The 16,384-nt window shown below is 47.2% G+C and overlaps 32 non-coding genes across 32 annotated transcripts; all 32 read left to right on the plus strand.

Annotated features, from left to right (window-relative positions):
- Positions 1-194: 194 nt before the first annotated feature.
- Positions 195-267, plus strand: TRNAF-GAA (transfer RNA phenylalanine (anticodon GAA)). The gene has a single exon. It is a non-coding gene; the product is annotated as a tRNA-Phe (tRNA).
- Positions 268-518: 251 nt separating this feature from the next.
- On the plus strand, positions 519-591 carry TRNAF-GAA (transfer RNA phenylalanine (anticodon GAA)). The gene has a single exon. It is a non-coding gene; the product is annotated as a tRNA-Phe (tRNA).
- Positions 592-842: 251 nt separating this feature from the next.
- Positions 843-915, plus strand: TRNAF-GAA (transfer RNA phenylalanine (anticodon GAA)). Its single transcript has one exon. It is a non-coding gene; the product is annotated as a tRNA-Phe (tRNA).
- Positions 916-1,166: 251 nt separating this feature from the next.
- TRNAF-GAA (transfer RNA phenylalanine (anticodon GAA)) lies at positions 1,167-1,239 on the plus strand. The gene has a single exon. It is a non-coding gene; the product is annotated as a tRNA-Phe (tRNA).
- A 251-nt stretch (positions 1,240-1,490) lies between these two features.
- TRNAF-GAA (transfer RNA phenylalanine (anticodon GAA)) lies at positions 1,491-1,563 on the plus strand. The gene has a single exon. It is a non-coding gene; the product is annotated as a tRNA-Phe (tRNA).
- Positions 1,564-1,814: 251 nt separating this feature from the next.
- TRNAF-GAA (transfer RNA phenylalanine (anticodon GAA)) lies at positions 1,815-1,887 on the plus strand. Its single transcript has one exon. It is a non-coding gene; the product is annotated as a tRNA-Phe (tRNA).
- Positions 1,888-2,138: 251 nt separating this feature from the next.
- TRNAF-GAA (transfer RNA phenylalanine (anticodon GAA)) lies at positions 2,139-2,211 on the plus strand. The gene has a single exon. It is a non-coding gene; the product is annotated as a tRNA-Phe (tRNA).
- Positions 2,212-2,461: 250 nt separating this feature from the next.
- On the plus strand, positions 2,462-2,534 carry TRNAF-GAA (transfer RNA phenylalanine (anticodon GAA)). Its single transcript has one exon. It is a non-coding gene; the product is annotated as a tRNA-Phe (tRNA).
- A 250-nt stretch (positions 2,535-2,784) lies between these two features.
- Positions 2,785-2,857, plus strand: TRNAF-GAA (transfer RNA phenylalanine (anticodon GAA)). The gene has a single exon. It is a non-coding gene; the product is annotated as a tRNA-Phe (tRNA).
- Positions 2,858-3,108: 251 nt separating this feature from the next.
- TRNAF-GAA (transfer RNA phenylalanine (anticodon GAA)) lies at positions 3,109-3,181 on the plus strand. Its single transcript has one exon. It is a non-coding gene; the product is annotated as a tRNA-Phe (tRNA).
- Positions 3,182-3,432: 251 nt separating this feature from the next.
- On the plus strand, positions 3,433-3,505 carry TRNAF-GAA (transfer RNA phenylalanine (anticodon GAA)). The gene has a single exon. It is a non-coding gene; the product is annotated as a tRNA-Phe (tRNA).
- Positions 3,506-3,756: 251 nt separating this feature from the next.
- TRNAF-GAA (transfer RNA phenylalanine (anticodon GAA)) lies at positions 3,757-3,829 on the plus strand. The gene has a single exon. It is a non-coding gene; the product is annotated as a tRNA-Phe (tRNA).
- A 251-nt stretch (positions 3,830-4,080) lies between these two features.
- On the plus strand, positions 4,081-4,153 carry TRNAF-GAA (transfer RNA phenylalanine (anticodon GAA)). Its single transcript has one exon. It is a non-coding gene; the product is annotated as a tRNA-Phe (tRNA).
- A 251-nt stretch (positions 4,154-4,404) lies between these two features.
- Positions 4,405-4,477, plus strand: TRNAF-GAA (transfer RNA phenylalanine (anticodon GAA)). The gene has a single exon. It is a non-coding gene; the product is annotated as a tRNA-Phe (tRNA).
- A 251-nt stretch (positions 4,478-4,728) lies between these two features.
- TRNAF-GAA (transfer RNA phenylalanine (anticodon GAA)) lies at positions 4,729-4,801 on the plus strand. The gene has a single exon. It is a non-coding gene; the product is annotated as a tRNA-Phe (tRNA).
- A 250-nt stretch (positions 4,802-5,051) lies between these two features.
- TRNAF-GAA (transfer RNA phenylalanine (anticodon GAA)) lies at positions 5,052-5,124 on the plus strand. The gene has a single exon. It is a non-coding gene; the product is annotated as a tRNA-Phe (tRNA).
- A 251-nt stretch (positions 5,125-5,375) lies between these two features.
- Positions 5,376-5,448, plus strand: TRNAF-GAA (transfer RNA phenylalanine (anticodon GAA)). The gene has a single exon. It is a non-coding gene; the product is annotated as a tRNA-Phe (tRNA).
- A 251-nt stretch (positions 5,449-5,699) lies between these two features.
- On the plus strand, positions 5,700-5,772 carry TRNAF-GAA (transfer RNA phenylalanine (anticodon GAA)). Its single transcript has one exon. It is a non-coding gene; the product is annotated as a tRNA-Phe (tRNA).
- A 5,816-nt stretch (positions 5,773-11,588) lies between these two features.
- Positions 11,589-11,661, plus strand: TRNAF-GAA (transfer RNA phenylalanine (anticodon GAA)). The gene has a single exon. It is a non-coding gene; the product is annotated as a tRNA-Phe (tRNA).
- Positions 11,662-11,917: 256 nt separating this feature from the next.
- On the plus strand, positions 11,918-11,990 carry TRNAF-GAA (transfer RNA phenylalanine (anticodon GAA)). The gene has a single exon. It is a non-coding gene; the product is annotated as a tRNA-Phe (tRNA).
- Positions 11,991-12,241: 251 nt separating this feature from the next.
- On the plus strand, positions 12,242-12,314 carry TRNAF-GAA (transfer RNA phenylalanine (anticodon GAA)). Its single transcript has one exon. It is a non-coding gene; the product is annotated as a tRNA-Phe (tRNA).
- Positions 12,315-12,565: 251 nt separating this feature from the next.
- Positions 12,566-12,638, plus strand: TRNAF-GAA (transfer RNA phenylalanine (anticodon GAA)). Its single transcript has one exon. It is a non-coding gene; the product is annotated as a tRNA-Phe (tRNA).
- A 251-nt stretch (positions 12,639-12,889) lies between these two features.
- TRNAF-GAA (transfer RNA phenylalanine (anticodon GAA)) lies at positions 12,890-12,962 on the plus strand. Its single transcript has one exon. It is a non-coding gene; the product is annotated as a tRNA-Phe (tRNA).
- Positions 12,963-13,213: 251 nt separating this feature from the next.
- TRNAF-GAA (transfer RNA phenylalanine (anticodon GAA)) lies at positions 13,214-13,286 on the plus strand. The gene has a single exon. It is a non-coding gene; the product is annotated as a tRNA-Phe (tRNA).
- A 251-nt stretch (positions 13,287-13,537) lies between these two features.
- Positions 13,538-13,614, plus strand: TRNAF-GAA (transfer RNA phenylalanine (anticodon GAA)). Its single transcript has one exon. It is a non-coding gene; the product is annotated as a tRNA-Phe (tRNA).
- Positions 13,615-13,860: 246 nt separating this feature from the next.
- Positions 13,861-13,933, plus strand: TRNAF-GAA (transfer RNA phenylalanine (anticodon GAA)). Its single transcript has one exon. It is a non-coding gene; the product is annotated as a tRNA-Phe (tRNA).
- A 251-nt stretch (positions 13,934-14,184) lies between these two features.
- Positions 14,185-14,257, plus strand: TRNAF-GAA (transfer RNA phenylalanine (anticodon GAA)). Its single transcript has one exon. It is a non-coding gene; the product is annotated as a tRNA-Phe (tRNA).
- Positions 14,258-14,508: 251 nt separating this feature from the next.
- On the plus strand, positions 14,509-14,581 carry TRNAF-GAA (transfer RNA phenylalanine (anticodon GAA)). Its single transcript has one exon. It is a non-coding gene; the product is annotated as a tRNA-Phe (tRNA).
- Positions 14,582-14,832: 251 nt separating this feature from the next.
- On the plus strand, positions 14,833-14,905 carry TRNAF-GAA (transfer RNA phenylalanine (anticodon GAA)). The gene has a single exon. It is a non-coding gene; the product is annotated as a tRNA-Phe (tRNA).
- A 251-nt stretch (positions 14,906-15,156) lies between these two features.
- TRNAF-GAA (transfer RNA phenylalanine (anticodon GAA)) lies at positions 15,157-15,229 on the plus strand. Its single transcript has one exon. It is a non-coding gene; the product is annotated as a tRNA-Phe (tRNA).
- Positions 15,230-15,480: 251 nt separating this feature from the next.
- TRNAF-GAA (transfer RNA phenylalanine (anticodon GAA)) lies at positions 15,481-15,553 on the plus strand. Its single transcript has one exon. It is a non-coding gene; the product is annotated as a tRNA-Phe (tRNA).
- Positions 15,554-16,127: 574 nt separating this feature from the next.
- On the plus strand, positions 16,128-16,200 carry TRNAF-GAA (transfer RNA phenylalanine (anticodon GAA)). Its single transcript has one exon. It is a non-coding gene; the product is annotated as a tRNA-Phe (tRNA).
- The last annotated feature ends 184 nt before the right edge of the window (positions 16,201-16,384 follow it).

The raw sequence follows: 16,384 nt of genomic DNA on the forward strand, positions 1-16,384 counted from the left end.
ACGAGTGAAACGGTTACGCAGGTGAACACACATGCTTGATAAAAAAATGCTGATTCAGAATGCATCGTGGCAGTTGGCGTTGCAAAAGTACCGGAACAGCGTGAAAGACATGTAATAATGTGCAACAGCTAAAATAAAGCGGTTTTACCGAAACGCAAGAACTGTTGAATCCCGCTTTCAGTCTTCTCCCGTATGCCGAAATAGCTCAGTTGGGAGAGCGTTAGACTGAAGATCCAAAGGTCCTTGGTTCGATCCCGGGTTTCGGCGTCCAAAGCACGTTTTTTGTTAAATCTGTCAGTATACAAGTATTGTGCAATAATTCTAACGAGTGAAACGGTTACGCAGGTGAACAAACGTGCTTAATAAAAAAAGGCTGATTCAGAATGCATCGCGGCAGTAGGCGTTGCAAAAGAACCGTAACAGCGTGAAAGACATGTAATAAAGTGCAATAGCTAAAATAAAGCGGCTTTACCAAAACGCAAGAACTGTTGAATGCCGCTTTCACTCTTCTCCCGTCTGCCGAAATAGCTCAGTTTGGAGAGCGTTAGACTGAAGATCTAAAGGTCCCTGGTTCGATCCCGGGTTTCGGCGTCCAAAGCACTTTTTTTGTTAAATGTGTCGGTATGCAAGTATTTTGCAATAATTCGAACGAGTGAAACGGTTACGCAGGTGAACACACATGCTTGATAAAAAAATGCTGATTCAGAATGCATCGTGGCAGTAGGCATTGCAAAAGCACCGGAACAACGTGAAAGACATGTAATAATGTGCAACAGCTAAAATAAAGCGGTTTTACCGAAACGCAAGAACTGTTGAATTCCGCTTTCACTCTTCTCCCGTCTGCCGAAATAGCTCAGTTTTGAGAGCATTAGACTGAAGATCCGAAGGTCCCTGGTTCGATCCCGGGTTTCGGCGTCCAAAGCACTTTTTTTTGTTAAATCTGTCGGTATGCAAGTATTTTGGAATAATTCTAACGAGTGAAACGATTACGCAGGTGAACACACATGCTTGATAAAAAATGCTGATTCAGAATGCATCGTGGCAGTAGGCGTTGCAAAAGAACCGGAACAGCGTGAAAGACATGTAGTAATGTGCAACAGCTAAAATAAAGCGGTTTTACCGAAACGCAAGAACTGTTGAATCCCGCTTTCAGTCTTCTCCCGTATGCCGAAATAGCTCAGTTGGGAGAGCGTTAGACTGAAGATCCAAAAGTTCTTGGTTCGATCCCGGGTTTCGGCGTCCAAAGCACGTTTTTTGTTAAATCTGTCAGTATACAAGTATTGTGTAATAATTCTAACGAGTGAAACGGTTACGCAGGTGAACAAACGTGCTTAATAAAAAAAGGCTGATTCAGAATGCATCGCGGCAGTAGGCGTTGCAAAAGAACCGTAACAGCGTGAAAGACATGTAATAAAGTGCAATGGCTAAAATAAAGCGGTTTTACCAAAACGCAAGAACTGTTGAATGCCGCTTTCACTCTTCTCCCGTCTGCCGAAACAGCTCAGTTTGGAGAGCGTTAGACTGAAGATCTAAAGGTCCCTGGTTCGATCCCGGGTTTCGGCGTCCAAAGCACTTTTTTTGTTAAATCTGTCGGTATGCAAGTATTTTGCAATAATTCTAACGAGTTAAACGGTTACGCAGGTGAACACACATGCTTGATAAAAAAATGCTGATTCAGAATGCATCGTGGCAGTAGGCGTTGCAAAAGCACCGGAACAACGTGAAAGACATGTAATAATGTGCAACAGCTAAAATAAAGCGGTTTTACCGAAACGCAAGAACTGTTGAATCCCGCTTTCACTGTTCTCCCGTCTGCTGAAATAGCTCAGTTGGGAGAGCGTTAGACTGAAGATCTATAGGTCCTTGGTTCGATCCCGGGTTTCGGCGTCCAAAGCACATTTTTGTTAAATTTGTCGGTATGCAAGTATTTTGCAATAATTCTAACGAGTAAAAACGATTACGCAGGTGAACACACATGCTTGATAAAAAAATGCTGATTCAGAATGCATCGCGGCCGTAGGCGTTGCAAAAGAACCGGAACAGCGTGAAAGACATGTAATAATGTGCAATAGCTAAAATAAAGCGGTTTTACCGAAACGCAAGAACTGTTGAATCCCGCTTTCACTCTTCTCCCGTCTGCCGAAATAGCTCAGTTGGGAGAGCATTAGACTGAAGATCCGAAGGTCCCTGGTTCGATCCCGGGTTTCGGCGTCCAAAGCACTTTTTTGTTAAATCTGTCGGTATGCAAGTATTTTGCAATAATTCTAACGAGTGAAACGGTTACGCAGGTGAACACACATACTTGATAAAAAAATGCTGATTCAGAATGCGTCGTGGCAGTAGGCGTTGCAAAAGCACCGGAACAGCGTGAAAGACATGTAATAATGTGCAACAGCTAAAAGAAAGCGGTTTTTCTGAAACGCAACAACTGGTAAGTCCCTCTTTCGCTCTTCTCCCGTCTGCCGAAATAGCTCAGTTGGGAGAGCGTTAGACTGAAGATCTAAAGGTCCCTGGTTCGATCCCGGGTTTCGGCGTCCAAAGCACATTTTTGTTAAATCTGTCGGTATGCAAAAATTTTGCAATAAATCTAACGAGTGAAACGAATACGCAGGTGAACACACATGCTTGATAAAAAAATGCTGATTCAGAATGCATCGCGGCAGCAGGCGTTGCAAAATAACCGGAACAGCGTGATAGACATGTAATAATGTGCAACAGCTAAAATAAAGCGGTTTTACCGGAACGCAAGAACTGTTGAATCCCGCTTTCACTCTTCTCCCGTCTGCCGAAAAAGCTCAGTTGGGAGAGCGTTAGACAGAAGATCTAAAGGTCCCTGGTTCGATCCCGGGTTTCGGCGTCCAAATCACTTTTTTTGTTAAATCTGTCGGTATGCAAGTATTTTGCAATAATTCTAACGAGTGAAACGGTTACGCAGTTGAACACACATGCTTGATAAAAAAATGCTGATTCAGAATGGATCGTGGCAGTAGGCGTTGCAAAAGCACCGGAACAGCGTGAAAGACATGTAATAATGTGCAACAGCTAAAAGAAAGCGGTTTTACTGAAACGCGACAACTGGTAAGTGCCTCTTTCACTCTTCTCCCGTCTGCCGAAAAAGCTCAGTTGGGAGAGCGTTAGACAGAAGATCTAAAGGTCCCTGGTTCGATCCCGGGTTTCGGCGTCCAAAGCACTTTTTTTGTTAAATCTGTCGGTATGCAAGTATTTTGCAATAATTCTAACGAGTGAAACGATTACGCAGGTGAACACACATGCTTGATGAAAAAATGCTGATTCAGAATGCATCGCGGCAGTAGGCGTTGCAAAAGAACCGGAACAGCGTGAAAGACATGTAATAATGTGCAACAGCTAAAATAAAGCGGTTTTACCGGAACGCAAGAACTGTTGAATCCCGCTTTCACTCTTCTCCCGTCTGCCGAAATAGCTCATTTGGGAGAGCATTAGACTGAAGATCTAAAGGTCCCTGGTTCGATCCCGGGTTTCGGCGTCCAAAGCACGTTTTCTGTTAAATCTGTCGGTATGCAAGTATTTTGCAATAATTCTAACGAGTGAAACGGTTACGCAGGTGAACACACATGCTTGATAAAAAAATGGTGATTAAGAATGGATCGTGGCAGTAGGCGTTGCAAAAGCACCGGAACAGCGTGAAAGACATGTAATAATGTGCAACAGCTAAAATAAAGCGGTTTTACCGAAAAGCAAGAACTGTTGAATCCCGCTTTCAGTCTTCTCCCGTCTGCCGAAATAGCGGAGTTGGGAGAGCGTTAGACTGAAGATCCAAAGGTCCTTGGTTCGATCCCGGGTTTCGGCGTCCAAAGCACTTTTTTTGTTAAATCTGTCGGTATGCAAGTATTTTGCAATAATTCTAACGAGTGAAACGGTTACGCAGGTGAACACACATGCTTGATAAAAAAATGCTGATTCAGAATGGATCGTGGCAGTAGGCGTTGCAAAAGCACCGGAACAGCGTGAAAGACATGTAATAATGTGCAACAGCTAAAAGAAAGCGGTTTTACTGAAACGCGACAACTGGTAAGTCCCTCTGTCACTCTTCTCCCGTCTGCCGAAAAAGCTCAGTTGGGAGAGCGTTAGACAGAAGATCTAAAGGTCCCTGGTTCGATCCCGGGTTTCGGCGTCCAAAGCACTTTTTTTGTTAAATCTGTCGGTATGCAAGTATTTTGCAATAATTCTAACGAGTGAAACGGTTACGCAGGTGAACACACATGCTTGATAAAAAAATGCTGATTCAGAATGCATCGTGGCAGTAGGCGTTGCAAAAGTACCGGAACAGCGTGAAAGACATGTAATAATGTGCAACAGCTAAAATAAAGCGGTTTTACCGAAACGCAAGAACTGTTGAATCCCGCTTTCAGTCTTCTCCCGTCTGCCGAAATAGCTCAGTTGGGAGAGCGTTAGACTGAAGGTCCAAAGGTCCTTGGTTCGATCCCGGGTTTCGGCGTCCAAAGCACGTTTTTTGTTAAATCTGTCGGTATACAAGTATTGTGCAATAATTCTGACGAGTGAAACGGTTACGCAGGTGAACACACGTGCTTAATAAAAAAATGCTGATTCAGAATGCATCGCGGCAGTAGGCGTTGCAAAAGAACCATAACAGCGTGAAAGACATGTAATAATGTGCAACAGCTAAAATAAAGCGGTTTTACCGGAACGCAAGAACTGTTGAATCCCGCTTTCACTCTTCTCCTGTCTGCCGAAATAGCTCAGTTGGGAGAGCATTAGAGTGAAGATCCGAAGGTCCCTGGTTCGATCCCGAGTTTCGGCGTCCAAAGCACTTTTTTGTTAAATCCGTCGGTATGCAAGTATTTTGCAATAATTCTAACGAGTGAAACGGTTACGCAGTTGAACACACATGCTTGATAAAAAAATGCTAATTCAGAATGGATCGTGGCAGTAGGCGTTGCAAAAGCACCGGAACAGCGTGAAAGACATGTAATAATGTGCAACAGCTAAAAGAAAGCGGTTTTACTGAAACGCGACAACTGCTAAGTCCCTCTTTCACTCTTCTCCCGTCTGCCGAAAAAGCTCAGTTGGGAGAGCGTTAGACAGAAGATCTAAAGGTCCCTGGTTCGATCCCGGCTTTCGGCGTCCAAAGCACTTTTTTTGTTAAATCTGTCGGTTTGCAAGTATTTTGCAATAATTCTAACGAGTGAAACGGTTACGCAGTTGAACACACATGCTTGATAAAAAAATGCTGATTCAGAATGGATCGTGGCAGTAGGCGTTGCAAAAGCACCGGAACAGCGTGAAAGACATGTAATAATGTGCAACAGCTAAAAGAAAGCGGTTTTACTGAAACGCGACAACTGGTAAGTCCCTCTTTCACTCTTCTCCCGTCTGCCGAAAAAGCTCAGTTGGGAGAGCGTTAGACAGAAGATCTAAAGGTCCCTGGTTCGATCCCGGGTTTCGGCGTCCAAAGCACTTTTTTTGTTAAATCTGTCGGTATGCAAGTATTTTGCAATAATTCTAACGAGTGAAACGGTTACGCAGGTGAACACACATGCTTGATAAAAAAATGCTGATTCAGAATGCATCGTGGCAGTAGGCGTTGCAAAAGTACCGGAACAGCGTGAAAGACATGTAATAATGTGCAGCAGCTAAAATAAAGCGGTTTTACCGAAACGCAAGAACTGTTGAATCCCGCTTTCAGTCTTCTCCCGTCTGCCGAAATAGCTCAGTTGGGAGAGCGTTAGACTGAAGATCCAAAGGTCCTCTGTTCTATCCCGGGTTTCGGCGTCCAAAGCACGTTTTTTGTTAAATCTGTCGGTATACAAGTATTGTGCAATAATTCTAACGAGTGAAACGGTTACGCAGGTGAACACACGTGCTTAATAAAAAAATGCTGATTCGGAATGCATCGCGGCAGTAGGCGTTGCAAAAGAACCGTAACAGCGTGAAAGACATGTAATAAAGTGCAATAGCTAAAATAAAGCGGTTATACCAAAACGCAAGAACTGTTGAATCCAGCTTTCACTCTTCACCCGTCTGCCGAAATAGCTCAGTTGGGGGAGCATTTGATTGAAGATCCGAAGGTCCCTGGTTCGATCCCGGGTTTCGGAGTCCAAAGCACGTTCTTTGTTAAATCTGTCGGTATACAAGTATTGTGCAATAATTCTAACGAGTGAAACGGTTACGCAGGTGAACACACGTGCTTAATAAAAAAATGCTGATTCAGAATGCATCGCGGCAGTAGGCGTTGCAAAAGAACCGTAACAGCGTGAAAGACATGTGTGATGACGTTTATTCGAGCCGAGAAGTCGCAGCGAGGTCGCAACAGAAAGTGGGCGTACGGCAAGTCTGGCAGAGGCGGCACAAACTCTCGCGCAAGCAGAGCACGGGCTTTTTGTTGTCTTCCGAAGGCGCATACGCGTTGGTGCGTATGCTCCACTACAATACCCCCGGGATGAAGGGTAGCCATCCTGGCGACTCAGGGAGTAGGCACAATGATGGGGTCGTAGTAGGGCTTGAGACGGTCGACGTGTACGGTCTCGCGTCCTCGACGGCGCAAATCTGGTGATTGTGTTAACGGCTCGATGATGTAATTCACCGGGGAGGTCGCGTCAATGATACGGTACGGACCATGGTACCGGGCCAGAAGTTTGGAAGATAGGCCAGGAACGTGCGGGGGCACCCAAAGCCACACAAGGGAGCCAGCACGAAATGTAGGAGCTATGCGGTGAGCGTCGTCGTGTCGAGTCTTTTGTAGACCTTGAGCCTCACTTGTCAGAGACCGAGCCAACTGACGGCAGTCTTCAGCGTATCTGGCGACTTCCGAAAGCGGGGAGCACTCAGATGCATCAGGGCGGTACGGTAGTATAGTGTCAAGGGGGTGGGAAGGTTCGCGGCCGTACAATAGAAAGAACGGAGAAAAACCGGTAGTCGCTTGCGTCGCGGTGTTATAAGCGAAGGTAACAAAGGGCAATACAGCGTCCCAGTTAGTGTGGTCGGAGGAGGTGTACATCCTCAGCATGTCGCCAAGTGTGCGGTTGAACCGCTCAGTAAGACCATTTGTCTGTGGATGGTATGCGGTAGATTTCCGGTGGATAATGTTGCATTCAGCGAGGATAGCTTGGATGACCTCCGACAGGAACACTCGACCCCTATCACTGAGTAATTCCCGCGGAGCACCATGGCGTAGAATGAAGCTGCGGAGAATGAAGAGTGCAACTTCGTGGGCGGTCGCTGCCGGTAGAGCTGCAGTCTCAGCGTAGCGTGTCAGATGATCGACTCCGACAATAATCCACCGGTTTCCAGAGCTACTATATGGGAGTGGGCCATAGAGGTCTATACCCACGCGGTCGAATGGGCGAGCCGGGCACGGCAGCGGCTGTAACATGCCGGTAAGGTGCCGCGGAGGTGTTTTGTTCTGTTGGCAAGTGGTGCAAGACTGAATGTATTTCTGCACAAAACGATACATTCCTCGCCAGTAATAGCGTTGGCGCAGCCGTTCGTAGGTTTTCAGGACACCTGCGTGAGCACTTTGGGGATCTGCATGGAAATTCATGCAGATGTCAGAGCGCATATGAGTTGGGACAGCAAGGAGCCACTTCCGACCACCAGGCGTGTAGTTGCGGCGGTACAGAATGTTGTCACGTAAGGAAAAGTGGGCTGCTTGCCGGCGTACCGCTCTCGTGGAAGGGACAGAAGATGGATCGGTAATGTAGTCGACTAACAAGGCAAGGTATGGGTCTTTACGCTGCTCCGAAAGCATGTCAGTGCTGTCGAGTGGTGACAAGGTGGTAAAAGGGGGTGACAGAGAAGCCACATCTGGTGTTAATGGCGATCGGGAAAGTGCATCGGCGTCCGCATGCTTGCGACCGGAACGATATACGACACGGATGTCGTATTCCTGCAATCGAAGTGCCCAACGGCCCAGACGTCCGGACGGGTCTTTCAAGGTGGACAGCCAATATAGAGCGTGGTGGTCTGTGACCACATCGAAAGGACGGCCGTAAAGGTACGGGCGAAACTTCGTAAGCGCCCAGATTATGGCCAAACACTCCTTCTCTGTCACGGAGTAATTCAATTCAGCCTTCTTAAGAGCGCGACTTGCATAAGCGACTACGTATTCGGTTTGGGTACCTTTCCGTTGTGCCAAAACTGCGCCAAGACCAACGCCGCTTGCATCAGTGTGAACTTCTGTGGCAGCAGTGGGGTCGTAGTGGCGAAGAATAGGTGGCGAGGTCAGCAGGCGGCGCAGCTGGTGAAATGCGTCGTCACATGCAGGTGACCATGCAGATATACCTTTGCTGTTGGAAAGCAGACTAGTCAGAGGTGCAATGATGGACGCGAAGTTGCACACGAAGCGACGAAAGTAAGAGCAAAGACCAACGAAACTTCTTAGGGCTTTCAGTGATGTGGGCATGGGGAAGTCAGCGACAGCTCGAAGCTTATCGGGGTCCGGAAGAACACCGTCTCTTGTGATGACATGTCCCAAGATGGTTAGTTTGCGGGCTGCGAAGTGGCACTTCTTGGTGTTAAGTTGTAGGCCTGCAGAAGCTAGACACGCCAGAACCTCGTGGAGACGACGAAGATGTGTCGGGAAATCAGCTGAAAAGACTACGATGTCATCTAGGTAACACAAGCAAGTTTTCCACTTGTGGGCCCGCAATATGGTATCTATCATGCGTTCAAACGTCGCAGGCGCGTTGCAGAGCCCAAATGGCATGACTTTGAACTCATACAGGCCATCTGGCGTTACAAAGGCTGTTTTAGGGCGATCACATTCAGCCATTGGCACCTGCCAATACCCAGAACGCAGATCCAAGGATGTGAAGTACTCGGCGCCTTGTAAACAGTCAAGAGCATCGTCTATTCGTGGTAGCGGGTAGACGTCTTTCTTTGTAATCTTGTTTAAGCGGCGATAGTCCACGCAAAATCGAACGGTGCCATCTTTTTTCTTTACCAGAACCACGGGTGACGACCAAGCGCTTTGAGAAGGCTGTATGACTCCACGTTTAAGCATGTCATCTACTTGCTCCGTAATGACGCGGCGCTCTTCGGCAGAAACGCGGTAAGGACGCTGTCGCAGAGGCGAATGTGAGCCGGTGTCAATAGTATGAGTGACAGTCGTGGTGCGGCCCAAAGCAGGTTTCTGAAAGTCGAAAGAAGAGCGAAACTTGTTAAGGAGAGCAACAAGTTGGCTGCGATGCGAGGGGGGAAGGTCTGCGTCAATAGCATCGTCGAAGGCTGGTGAGCTTGATGGCTCAGACGCCTGAGTGATTGCGGCAATCTGACATGGCGTTTCGTCGGGGAGAATAATATCATTGATATGGTCGACAGGTTGCACATATCCTAACGTTTCACCACGAAGCAAGCCAATGGGGTAGTTGCAGTGGTTGGTAACCAGCATTACGGTTAAACCAGACGCAATCGTAAGAACGGCAAATGGGAGCACGATGCCCTTGCGTTCAGTAAAAACAGGGGATGGCGTAAATACCACCGTGGCGTCAGGTTGCGCCACACATGAAAGGCTAATAGGGACTGAAGCTTCCGGAGGCAAGGTGATGTCGTCGTCAGCGATGAGTTTGCAGAGCAGTGGTGAATGGTCGGACGATGGAAACTCACAATTTGGCACTAGGGACACTTCCGCACGGCAACAATCGATGATAGCTTCATGACCTGATAAGAAATCCCAACCCAGGATGAGGTCATGAGAGCAAGATGGTAGTACGAAAAATTGGACGATGTACAAAACGTCTTGGATGACGACGCGCGCCGTACACACAGACGAGGGCTGAATGCGTTGCGCGCTAGCCGTGGACAGCACGATGCCACAGAGAGATGTGGTCACTTTCTTCAGTTTGCGACAAAATTTTGCGTTCATCACAGAAACGGCGGCCCCAGTATCAATTAACGCTTGTGTGGCGACTCCCTCAACATTGACATCAACAACATTTCGCGGCGAAAATGGAGGCCTTGATAATTGCGCAGAAGTTGCAGTTCTTGCCTCTGGAACTGCACTGATTAGTTTCCCTCCTCAGGAGGTGGTCTACGACGCATAGGAGATGGTGATCGGCGACGAGGAGATGGGAAACGAGAAGTTGATGGGCGACGATCCGAGTCAGAGTGCCTCTGTTCGTATGCAGACGAGGTGGCCTGCTGCGACGCATAGGTAGGAGTTCCAAAGGAGGCGTACGCAGGTGTGGGACGGCGGCGGCAGTAGCGTGCAATGTGGCCAGCGATGCCACACGCGAAGCAGATAGGACGGTTGTCATGGGTGCGCCACTCATTAGATTGACGGAAAAAGCGAGGTGAGGGCCTGTAAACCGGTGGCGCTGCCGGAGGAGTTGGAGCCGATAAGGCGACTGGATGCGGTGGGGGCCGCGCGACCACAGCTGCGTAGCTGAGAGGTGAAGGCGGCGCAGTTGGTGCGTAGCCAGCAGTTGAGAGATCAGATGGCACTGAAGTGCACGGGTAAGAGGCCGGAACTGTAGGGAGTGCATTGCAAATTTCAGTGCGTATGGCCTGCTGCATATTCGAAGGGAGGCTTGTCGTGGGCGCGTCACTATGCGGCAGCAGGGAAAGCTGTCGGGCGACTTCCTCCCTGATGAAGTCTTTAATCTGGTTCGACAGAGTTCCTTGGTGAACGTTGCCATTGGCGAGTGCGACGGCCGAGATGGAATCTGGTGATGGAACACTCTGTCGGGCGATGGAACGCTGACGACGCAATTCATCGAAGCTCTGGCACAGGCTTACGAGGACCGCCACCGTGGTCGGGCTCTTCGCCAGCAACATCTGGAATGCGCCATCCTCGATGCCTTTGAGAATATGTCGAATTTTCTCTTCTTCAGGCATGGATGAGTTAACACGCCTGCAGAGGTCGAGCACATCCTCAATATAGCTAGTAAAGGTCTCACCAGGTTGCTGGGCTCGGTGGCGCAGACGCTGGTCAGCGCGGAGCTTGCGGACCTCTGGTCGGCCGAACGCTTCGGTCACGAGGGTCTTGAAGGTGGACCAGCTGGCGATGGCGGTTTCGCGGTTGGTGAACCATAGCTTGGCGACGTCAGCCAAGTAAAAGATGACATAGGCAAGCTTGGAGTCGTTGTCCCATTTGTTGCTGGCACTCACGCGTTCGTACAAGGAGAGCCAGTCTTCGACGTCTTGCTCACCACTGCCGCTGAAGATTGGGGGTCCCGCTGACGGGTAGCACCGGGGCAGGTCGACGGGGCAGCCGATGGTGCTGGCTGGGCTGGGACGGGCTGGTGGGCGACTGCGTCAGTCATGTTTCGCGGTAGTCTTTCAGGCAACTTGCGAGAGCGGAGCTCCAGGTCTTCTTGGGGATCTCAGCACCCTCCACCAAATGTGATGACGTTTATTCGAGCCGAGAAGTCGCAGCGAGGTCGCAACAGAAAGTGGGCGTACGGCAAGTCTGGCAGAGGCGGCACAAACTCTCGCGCAAGCAGAGCACGGGCTTTTTGTTGTCTTCCGAAGGCGCATACGCGTTGGTGCGTATGCTCCACTACACATGTAATAAAGTGCAATAGCTAAAATAAAGCGGTTTTACCAAAACACAAGAACTGTTGAATCCAGCTTTCACTCTTCTCCCGTCTGCCGAAATAGCTCAGTTGGGGGAGCATTTGATTGAAGATCCGAAGGTCCCTGGTTCGATCCCGGGTTTCGGCGTCCAAAGCACTTTTTTTTGTTAAATGTGTCGGTATGCAAGTATTTTGAAATAATTCTAACGAGTGAAACGGTTACGCAGGTGAACACACATGCTTGATAAAAAAATGCTGATTCAGAATGCATCGTGGCAGTAGGCGTTGCAAAAGTACCGGAACAGCGTGAAAGACATGTAATAAAGTGCAATAGCTAAAATAAAGCGGTTTTACCAAAAAAAACGCCAGAACTGTTGAATCCAGCTTTCACTCTTCTCCCGTCTGCCGAAATAGCTCAGTTGGGGGAGCATTTGATTGAAGATCCGAAGGTCCCTGGTTCGATCCCGGGTTTCGGCGTCCAAAGCACTTTTTTTGTTAAATCTGTCGGTATGCAAGTATTTTGCAATAATTCTAACGAGTGAAACGGTTACGCAGTTGAACACACATGCTTGATAAAAAAATGCTGATTCAGAATGGATCGTGGCAGTAGGCGTTGCAAAAGCACCGGAACAGCGTGAAAGACATGTAATAATGTGCAACAGCTAAAAGAAAGCGGTTTTACTGAAACGCGACAACTGGTAAGTCCCTCTTTCACTCTTCTCCCGTCTGCCGAAAAAGCTCAGTTGGGAGAGCGTTAGACAGAAGATCTAAAGGTCCCTGGTTCTATCCCGGGTTTCGGCGTCCAAAGCACTTTTTTTGTTAAATCTGTCGGTATGCAAGTATTTTGCAATAATTCTAACGAGTGAAACGATTACGCAGGTGAACACACATGCTTGATGAAAAAATGCTGATTCAAAATGCATCGCGGCAGTAGGCGTTGCAAAAGAACCGGAACAGCGTGAAAGACATGTAATAATGTGCAACAGCTAAAATAAAGCGGTTTTACCGGAACGCAAGAACTGTTGAATCCCGCTTTCACTGTTCTCCCGTCTGCCGAAATAGCTCATTTGGGAGAGCATTAGACTGAAGATCTAAAGGTCCCTGGTTCGATCCCGGGTTTCGGCGTCCAAAGCACGTTTTCTGTTAAATCTGTCGGTATGCAAGTATTTTGCAATATTTCTAACGAGTGAAACGGTTACGCAGGTGAACACACATGCTTGATAAAAAAATGGTGATTCAGAATGGATCGTGGCAGTAGGCGTTGCAAAAGCACCGGAACAGCGTGAAAGACATGTAATAATGTGCAATAGCTAAAATAAAGCGGTTTTACCGAAACGCAAGAACTGTTGAATCCCGCTTTCAGTCTTCTCCCGTCTGCCGAAATAGCTCAGTTGGGAGAGCGTTAGACTGAAGATCCAAAGGTCCTTGGTTCGATCCCGGGTTTCGGCGTCCAAAGCACTTTTTTTGTTAAATCTGTCGGTATGCAAGTATTTTGCAATAATTCTAACGAGTGAAACGCTTACGAAGGTGAACACACATGCTTGATGAAAAAATGCTGATTCAGAATGGATCGTGGCAGTAAGCGTTGCAAAAGCACCGGAACAGCGTGAAAGACATGTAATAATGTGCAACAGCTAAAATAAAGCGGTTTTACCGAAACGCAAGAACTGTTGAATCCCGCTTTCAGTCTTCTCCCGTCTGCCGAAATAGCTCAGTTGGGAGAGCGTTAGACTGAAGATCCAAAGGTCCTTGGTTCGATCCCGGGTTTCGGCGTCCAAAGCACGTTTTTTGTTAAATCTGTCGGTAGACAAGTATTGTGCAATAATTCTAACGAGTGAAACGGCTACGCAGGTGAACACACGTGCTTAATAAAAAAATGCTCATTCAGAATGCATCGCGGCAGTAGGCGTTGCAAAAGAAACGTAACAGCGTGAAAGACATGTAATAATGTGCAACAGCTAAAATAAAGCGGTTTTAACGGAACGCAAGAACTGTTGAATCCCGCTTTCACTCTTCTCCCGTCTGCCGAAATAGCTCAGTTGGGAGAGCATTAGACTGAAGATCCGAAGGTCCCTGGTTCGATCCCGAGTTTCGGGGTCCAAAGCACTTTTTTGTTAAATCTTTCGGTATGCAAGTATTTTGCAATAATTCTAACGAGTGAGACGGTTACGCAGTTGAACACACATGCTTGATACAAAAATGCTGATTCATAATATATCGTGGCAGTAGGCGTTGCAAAAGCACCGGAACAGCGTGAAAAACATGTAATAATGTGCAACAGCTAAAAGAAAGCGGTTTTACTGAAACGCGACAACTGGTAAGTCCCTCTTTCACTCTTCTCCCGTCTGCCGAAAAAGCTCAGTTGGGAGAGCGTTAGACAGAAGATCTAAAGGTCCCTGGTTCGATCCCGGGTTTCGGCGTCCAAAGCACTTTTTTTGTTAAATCTGTCGGTATGCAAGTATTTTGCAATAATTCTAACGAGTGAAACGGTTACGCAGTTGAACACACATGCTTGATAAAAAAATGCTGATTCAGAATGGATCGTGGCAGTAGGCGTTGCAAAAGCACCGGAACAGCGTGAAAGACATGTAATCATGTGCAACAGCTAAAAGAAAGCGGTTTTACTGAAACGCGACAACTGCTAAGTCCCTCTTTCACTCTTCTCCCGTCTGCCGAAAAAGCTCAGTTGGGAGAGCGTTAGACAGAAGATCTAAAGGTCCCTGGTTCGATCCCGGGTTTCGGCGTCCAAAGCACTTTTTTTGTTAAATCTGTCGGTATACAAGTATTTTGCAATAATTCTAACGAGTGAAACGGTTACGCAGTTGAACATACATGCTTGATAAAAAAATGCTGATTCAGAATATATCGTGGCAGTAGGCGTTGCAAAAGCACCGGAACAGCGTGAAAGACATGTAATAATGTGCAACAGCTAAAAGAAAGCGGTTTTACTGAAACGCGACAACTGCTAAGTCCCTCTTTCACTCTTCTCCCGTCTGCCGAAAAAGCTCAGTTGGGAGAGCGTTAGACAGAAGATCTAAAGGTCCCTGGTTCGATCCCGGGTTTCGGCGTCCAAAGCACTTTTTTTGTTAAATCTGTCGGTATGCAAGTATTTTGCAATAATTCTAACGAGTGAAACGGTTACGCAGTTGAACACACATGCTTGATAAAAAAATGCTGATTCAGAATGGATCGTGGCAGTAGGCGTAGCAAAAGCACCGGAACAGCGTGAAAGACATGTAATAATGTGCAACAGCTAAAAGAAAGCGGTTTTACTGAAACGCGACAACTGGTAAGTCCCTCTTTCACTCTTCTCCCGTCTGCCGAAAAAGCTCAGTTGGGAGAGCGTTAGACAGAAGATCTAAAGGTCCCTGGTTCGATCCCGGGTTTCGGCGTCCAAAGCACTTTTTTTGTTAAATCTGTCGGTATGCAAGTATTTTGCAATAATTCTAAAGAATGAAAGGGTTACGCAGGTGAACACACATGCTTGATAAAAAAATGGTGATTCAGAATGGATCGTGGCAGTAGGCGTTGCAAAAGCACCGGAACAGCGTGAAAGACATGTAATAATGTGCAACAGCTAAAATAAAGCGGTTTTACCGAAACGCAAGAACTGTTGAATCTCGCTTTCAGTCTTCTCCCGTCTGCCGAAATAGCTCAGTTGGGAGAGCGTTAGACTGAAGATCCAAAGGTCCTTGGTTCGATCCCGGGTTTCGGCGTCCAAAGCACTTTTTTTGTTAAATCTGTCGGTATGCAAGTATTTTGCAATAATTCTAACGAGTGAAACGGTTACGCAGGTGAACACACCTGCTTGATAAAAAAATGCTGATTCAGAATGCATCGTGGCAGTAGGCGCTGCAAAAGCACCGGAACAGCGTGAAAGACATGTATTATTGTGCAACAGCTAAAAGAAAGCGGTTTTACTGAAACGCGACAACTGGTAAGTCCCTCTTTCACTCTTCTCCCGTCTGCCGAAATAGCTCAGTTGGGAGAGTGTTAGACTGAAGATCTAAAGGTCCCTGGTTCGATCCCGGGTTTCGGCGTCCAAAGCACATTTTTGTTAAATCTGTCGGTATGCAAGTATTTTGCAATAATTCTAACTAGTGAAACGATTACGCAGGTGAACACACATGCTTGATAAAAAAATGCAGATTAAGAATGCATCACGGCAGTAGGCGTTGCAAAAGAACCGGAACAGCGTGAAATACATGTAATAATGTGCAATAGCTAAAATAAAGCGGTTTTACCGAAACGCAAGAACTGTTGAATCCCGCTTTCACTCTTCTCCCGTCTGCCGAAATAGCTCAGTTGGGGGAGCATTTGATTGAAGATCCGAAGGTCCCTGGTTCGATCCCGGGTTTCGGAGTCCAAAGCACGTTCTTTGTTAAATCTGTCGGTATACAAGTATTGTGCAATAATTCAAACGAGTGAAACGGTTACGCTGGTGAAAACACATGCTTGATAAAAAAATGCTGATTCAGAATGCATCGCGGCAGTAGGCGTTGCAAAAGAACCGGAACAGCGTGAAAGACATGTAATATTGTGCAACAGCTAAAAGAAAGCGGTTTTACTGAAACGCGACAACTGGTAAGTCCCTCTTTCACTCTTCTCCCGTCTGCCGAAAAAGCTCAGTTGGGAGAGCGTTAGACTGAAGATCCAAAGGTCCTTGGTTCGATCCCGGGTTTCGGCGTCCAAAGCACGTTTTTTGTTAAATCTGTCGGTATACAAGTATTGTGCAATAATTCTAACGAGTGAAACGGTTACGCAGGTGAACACACGTGCTTAATAAAAAAATGCTGATTCAGAATGCATCGCGGCAGTAGGCGTTGCAAAAGAACCGTAACAGCGTGAAAGACATGTAATAAAGTGCAATA

Source organism: Rhipicephalus microplus, chromosome 4 (genome assembly GCF_043290135.1).
Source record: "Rhipicephalus microplus isolate Deutch F79 chromosome 4, USDA_Rmic, whole genome shotgun sequence".
In the NCBI taxonomy this organism is placed as follows: domain Eukaryota; kingdom Metazoa; phylum Arthropoda; class Arachnida; order Ixodida; family Ixodidae; genus Rhipicephalus; species Rhipicephalus microplus.